Consider the following 6366-nt stretch of genomic DNA (forward strand, 5'->3'; position numbering starts at 1 on the left):
TTAGACCTTATTATGCTCATGTTTAATTCAGCAAGTGGCATACATTTATTATAAGTTATAGTAGGTATTTATAATATTACTTTTTGTCAATTTTGTGTTTAAACGTGTTAGGTTTTGGCAGGCAAATCAAATAATGAGTCATTTTGCTGTACTCATGGCTCACTCCGCTTATTGGAAATGGAAGGTTAATTTGCATTGTGAGAAATAGTACTCTGCAAATCAATATTAGAATGATTTCTTAATGATCATGTGACTAAGAAGATTGGAATAATGGCTGCTGAAAATTCAGCTTTGATGTCACAGGCATACATTTAATTTAAAACATTTTTAAAATAGAAAATCATTATTTTAAATCGTAATCATATTTCATTGTATTTTTGTACAAATAAGTTCAGCCTTCATGAGTATAAGAGATATCTTTTTCTTTTTCTTTTTTTTTTTAAAGGGGTGATGAACTGAGAAATCAAATTTTCCTTGAGCATTTGACATATAAGAGGTCATCATACTATAAGAATATCCTGTAAGTTTCAAAACTGAAAACGTCCTTGTTAGTCCAATAAAAGCTGTTATTGACACCAGGCACAGGGAACAACAGGTTTTTCAAAGTGGGGATCTATGACGTCAAAGGGTATCAAACACCGCCTCCGCAGAAGAAGATCAACGCCATCTTCAACACTGCCTGTTTAGCCCCGCCCACCGATTTGCGCATTACATGAAACTCATTATAATATGCAAAACTGTTATCCAATCATAGCAGTGGGTGTTTACTTCCAAGTCTTCAATGCGGCACGCCCATAAAAACAGAGCGTTTCAGGAGCTAGGCTCAAAACCAGGGTAGAAAATAGCCTATTACTTTTTCATTTTGATGTTTTTGAATGTAAAAACCAAGTGAACGTCATAAGTTGAATTCAGACAACAATATAAAAAGCCAATTCATGACCCCTTTAACATCACTGATCCCAAAATTTTGAATGCTTGTGTATGATTTTGTAGGTTTGGACATACACTGAAGTGTACAATATTAATGTACTGACAGCATTTTAAACATTAACTCTTTTATACAAGTTTCAGATGAATGAATACTCAGACACAGTCCGTCACAGTGTTTGCATCAGTGTCTGTCCCAACATACGAAAATGTATGTGCAACAAAACATGCTTTACGTACAAATACCTAGAAATACATATTAGTTCACACTGGTGCACAGTACAATACAAAGTTCTGTCATGAAAATCTAGATGGTGCAGGTTGACAGGACCTTAACTCAATCTGTTTGCAATTACATCATTCTCTATAGGGCACAGCTGATTGGTTCCTGCTGTATCAGTAGCCAATGAGCTCCCTGTTCAACCTTCAAATACTTGGTTAACATTTGCTGTAGCAGTTGCAGCACGCTTTCAGAAAATCTCCACCCTCCCCAGCTCCACCTGCAGATCTGCTATGGTTAATTCATGAACGCTATATTGTACAGCAGCAGCATGTCTTACTTGCTCATAGCAGCATGTCGTGTATGTTTTTGCAGTAGCAAGTCCTGTACCAAACCCTCAGAGAGTTGTCATGACAGAAATACTGTTTACTGCAGTCAGTAATAAAATGTATACGGTAGTCTGACCATAGCCATAGACTCCAGAAATCAGAATATCTGGACTTCAGGGGCTGCACCTAATTCTACTTAATTTAGGAAATGAAATAACTTCAAATCACATAATTGATAAATGCCAGTAATTCCCTCCAAGGGCATATGATCCATCAATGAGTCATCCTTACACACATTTCCTCCAGTTAAGCACGCCTCTCTCAGCATCACGTAACTCCAGCCACTGAATGTTTAATTGATGGAAACAGGTGAAGGGGGCGTACTTAATCATTTACAGGGGAAATAAAATTAGCTTTAGGTTGGTCACCTGTGGTGCTTTGGTGACAAATACGCTCATTTGTAGGTAAGACTGACATCTCTTCCTCTGTGTGAGTGTGCAGAACCTGTAAAGGAAAGGAAACAAGCTAGAAATAACCCTATGAAGCTTACAGGATAATATTTAATGCACAAATTTCTAAGTTATCATCAAAACTTTGCTGAAAAACCTGTTGTACACAATATACTACATGCCTTCATGGTGTCTAATTGATCGTTTATATATATATATATTAGCAAGCCTTTTAGTATTAATTGTTGGAATTGTAAAAACTTCCCCCTTCCGGTCATGGTATACATTTCTTTTTGCTGTGAAATCTTAATAATTTTTATTAGGGAAAAGGATTGTAATAACTTCTATATTGTTAGTAATATTTCAAGTTAGCCACTTGCTGAACTGAAACAACTAAGATGTAATAATTTTTTTTTTAAAATCGTGTAAAAATGTGACCATCAAAAATAATACATCAGACTTTACAGGAGCGTTTATGTACATCTCTCAATTGTATTGCAATGCATTATATATTTTGACCCCTCCCCCCCCCAGACTAGAAAGTACAGAGCTTTGATTATAAAACTGAGCAAATATCAAAATATATAAAATATTATCATATTATTGGAAGAAATAGAGTGACAACTGATATTTATATGCATTTTATGTGAATTTCATCTTACTTTATCTGACTTCATCTTACTTACGCCATATACAGTAAATAATAACATCTGCACCAATATCTGAAAAACTTTTGCTCAGTTTGCTCAGCAAACTGAGCAACTGAGCAAACTTTTTTTTTCCATTTCATATGGCTTTACAGGGTTAAGAGCTGCAATGCCTGACAACCAGGGTGTTGCCATTTGGTTGCTAGGGTGTTCTAGGTTGTTGCTAGGTGGAGTTTTCTATGTGGTCGCTTACCGGCCCACGTCAAAAGATCCCACCTCCAAGTCTCAATGATATTCGAGTCTGTCTAGAGTGTTGAATAACCCATGACATTGTGACGTTCATAGACTTAACCTTCCCAGCATAGGTATTGTGATGACAAAAGAGCACGTTCTGGGAACAAATGCACAAAACCACAACAGCAGAACACCTCCTATAATTATGGCTCCCAGGAGGAGGTGTGATTGAAGTGTAATGTGAGGAAGATCTGAGAAATACTGATTGTGCCTGCCTGGAAGCCTGCTGTTCTCCACATCCTCTGAAGATTCCGGCAGAATGACCATCATTTATGTGTGAGTGTGTTTGTGTCAGACATCCTCTCCATTAGGACCTGTGTGATAGCAGTCCGACCTTCCATTCACACTGTGGTTCACGAATGACGTAAGAGTCTCTGCTCTGCCATTTGTCTTGACTTAACATTTTGTTTTTCTGTTATATAAAAAAATACAGTAGCCTACGTCAAGATAAGGGTTTTACTGTCTCAAGAGAAATAAGGGCTGATTTACATTCTGTATTCTTTATCTTAATATGCTTAGAAATGCATTTATGAGTGTTGATATTTTGCAATTAAATACTGGTATTTATTTATGAATATTTGCACTTTATTAATAAAATTGCTTGCCCATAGTTGGCCATATATTAATTTAACTAGACAGTAGAGTAATCATTTTGAAAGGTATTTCAATTAGTTTAGAGGTAATTTTGCATTGGCCGCAGGGGGTATTATTATGAGCTCAATCTATCCCTAAATAACCCAGTCCTGGGTGATATAATAATGTCTTTCATTGCTTTTCATTCAGATTCAGAATTTCCTCCTGATTATGAATGTCTCCTCGGGAAAACATTTCTATTATTCTAATTTCTTATTTGAGAGGAAGCATTGCATATTTATGAGGCGTTTGCATCCTATATAAATGTTCCTGCCTTTTATTCCGTTTTGGTAAATAATAATGTTAGGAAAATACTGTCATCATTGATTTACCTATCATGTATGATTTTTCTTCTGTGGACCACAAAAGGAGATATTTTGTAGAATGCCTGAGGTGCATCTATCTTCTAAACTGTGAAAGTGAATGGTGACCAGGAGCTTCCCTGCCCTAAAAAAAAAAAAAAAAAAAAATCCTCACAAACAATGAACCATGAACTTGAAATTGTTGTTATTCACTGAAACCTTGAGAACCTTGCTTTACAGCCATCATGGTCACTACTCATTTTTTATTGTGGAAAATAGCAACTTGGACATTCTTTTATTGGAATAACTCCTTTTGTGTTCCATGGAAGAAAGAACATCATATGGGGTTTAAAAGACATGAGGATGAGTTAATTGATGACAATGTTAATGTGAGGTACAATTACTGTTTGTGTGCGTGGGTCGGTGGATTTAATTATAGTTCTGTCCCCAGTCAGAATCTGACAAAACCTTCCTTTGGCGAATCTGGGATGTCTTCAATTGGCAAAACAATAAATCAAGAATAGAATGTTATCTGCTATTCTAAAAAATGTAAATGTTTTTGTTTTGGTGTAGAGTTAAAGGGATAGTTCAACCAAAAATGTAAATTCTGTCATCATCTACTCACCCTCATGTCGTTTTAAAACCCATGTTTTTCCAAAAATTCAAATATTTTTCATAAAACCTGAGAAACTGTTCATCATATAAAGCGATCTTCACAAGAGTTGGATTAAACTGCTCGATTCATATGGATTAATGTCTGTATTATTTTATTGGATCTAAAATTTCTGGTACCTGGACTTTCAATGGAGGAAAAAGAAACCTCTCAGGTTTCATTAAAAAAAATCTTAATTTTAGTTTCAAAGTGTTATGTGTTTCGGAAAAAAACTATCCCTTTAAGGTTAGCCTTAATACATCTTTATCTTTTTATATAAAACAACATTTACATGGTACACTGTTAAATGTGCTTCTTCAGTTGTTACCTTGAAGAGCTATTTCTATTAACTCATAAAAATAGTTTTGTTGGTATAAATTAATGCATTTATGTTGATTCTGTGATGTTAATAACATCTTTGACTTGAGTAAAACCAGTCAGTGTAGATGTTTCCATTTTGAAATGAGTTTAAGTGTGTGTGATGTCTCAGCCATTCAAGCAAATAAAATGGAAGTTCATAAGTTCAGTGCTGGAAAGGAGAGAGCCAGGAGAGGGGGAAGAAAAAGAGAAGGGGGAAATGCAGGTGGATGAATCAGGAGGCTGTTCTGGGGTCAGCAGCAATTTCTGGAATAACTCCAGGAGCAGGACTGGTACAATATCGACAAACAAACCCAAATACTTTATGTTCTCTGCCAGTGTAAGCATTACATACACTTTGTATCCAGTTCACTGAAATAACATGCTGGAGAAAGAACAATTGAGTGTAGCAAGGGACATATGATCTTGTGTTTACAACAATTTGGAGTCTTAATCTTGAGAACTTTCAAATTAGATCTGGGAGATGAAGGGGCTGGTCTTGACTCCATTGCTGTTGTATAGTGCATTGTTGTGAATGTGTTGGTAGGTGATGGTTGTGAATGCATATGCACAGCACAGATAATATGACTGTCATATTGTGAGTGATGAGACTTAGGTCTTGGATTGTGGTTAATACAGTAATGTATGCACAGTCAGAATATAACTATGCTCCAGTGAGCTCGAGAAACACGATAGGATTATGTAATTACCATATAAATTTCAACTTGTTTGTGCATGTGTGTGCATCTACCCGTACCGTTGTGCTGGTTGTGCAGTGATGGATGTGTTTTGTGTAGCTTTCCGCAGGACGGTTTCTTTTAAGCGACGGATCATTACAACGGCATCAATGCCCCATTCCTGGAAAATGTCACAATGAAGCACTTGGTCTTTCCGTAATTTGCTCCCGCACATGGTTACATAACTCCCCTCAGCATGTCTCCGGCTATGCTAACACAATCTCTTGGGTAACCTGAATGAATTGGCCCCACAATCTCTCATGTATACTCACGCATGTACTGATCTTCCACTGGACTGAATTTACATACTCATGAAGGTCAAGATCTATGCGGTGAGAGTGGTGGGATGCAGCTGTGATTCTGTAAATCACGCTATGCGTCTTCATAATGCGTCACACGCTTCTATATTTAGCTTGAGAGCTTGTGACACAGCAAAAAAACTGATGGTGGTTATTTTTAGGAATTGTCTCAGAGTACAGGTTGTTTGTGTTCTCTAAGAAACCTACGCAGACAACTTAAGAAACTGACGCAGACATGATGACAGCAGTCAGTCATAGGCTTCTTTTTACCCCTACAGCTGTCAGAATAATGAAAAGAGAGATTTTAGTATACACATGGAAGTAATAAGTAAGTGTGACTGGCTGAAGAAGGACTTGGAAATGTTAACTTATGAGTAATGCTGTCATGCCCAGTGTTGAGGTAACGCATTACAAGTAACGTGAGTTACGTAATCAGATTACACCCCCCCCCCCCCCACCCCCCCCAAAAAAAGGCTAAAAACTATAAGCTTTTAATGGTCTTAACCACAAATATTGGTCA

General features: G+C 36.7%; 1 long non-coding RNA gene across 2 annotated transcripts; it reads right to left on the reverse strand.

Annotated features, from left to right (window-relative positions):
• Positions 1 to 1912: 1912 nt before the first annotated feature.
• Positions 1913 to 5871, reverse strand: LOC311094192. 2 transcript variants are annotated; one of them, XR_014608593.1, is made up of 3 exons: positions 5820 to 5871; positions 3832 to 3946; positions 1913 to 1980 (listed from the first exon to the last, which is right to left on the reverse strand). It is a non-coding gene; the product is annotated as an uncharacterized lncRNA (long non-coding RNA). The 2 variants fall into 2 exon arrangements; XR_014608594.1 differs by lacking the exon at positions 5820 to 5871 and adding an exon at positions 5568 to 5628.
• Positions 5872 to 6366: the final 495 nt, after the last annotated feature.

The sequence above is a fragment of the Abramis brama genome (assembly GCF_963993115.1).
Source record: "Abramis brama genome assembly, chromosome: 12".
NCBI lineage: Eukaryota > Metazoa > Chordata > Actinopteri > Cypriniformes > Leuciscidae > Abramis > Abramis brama.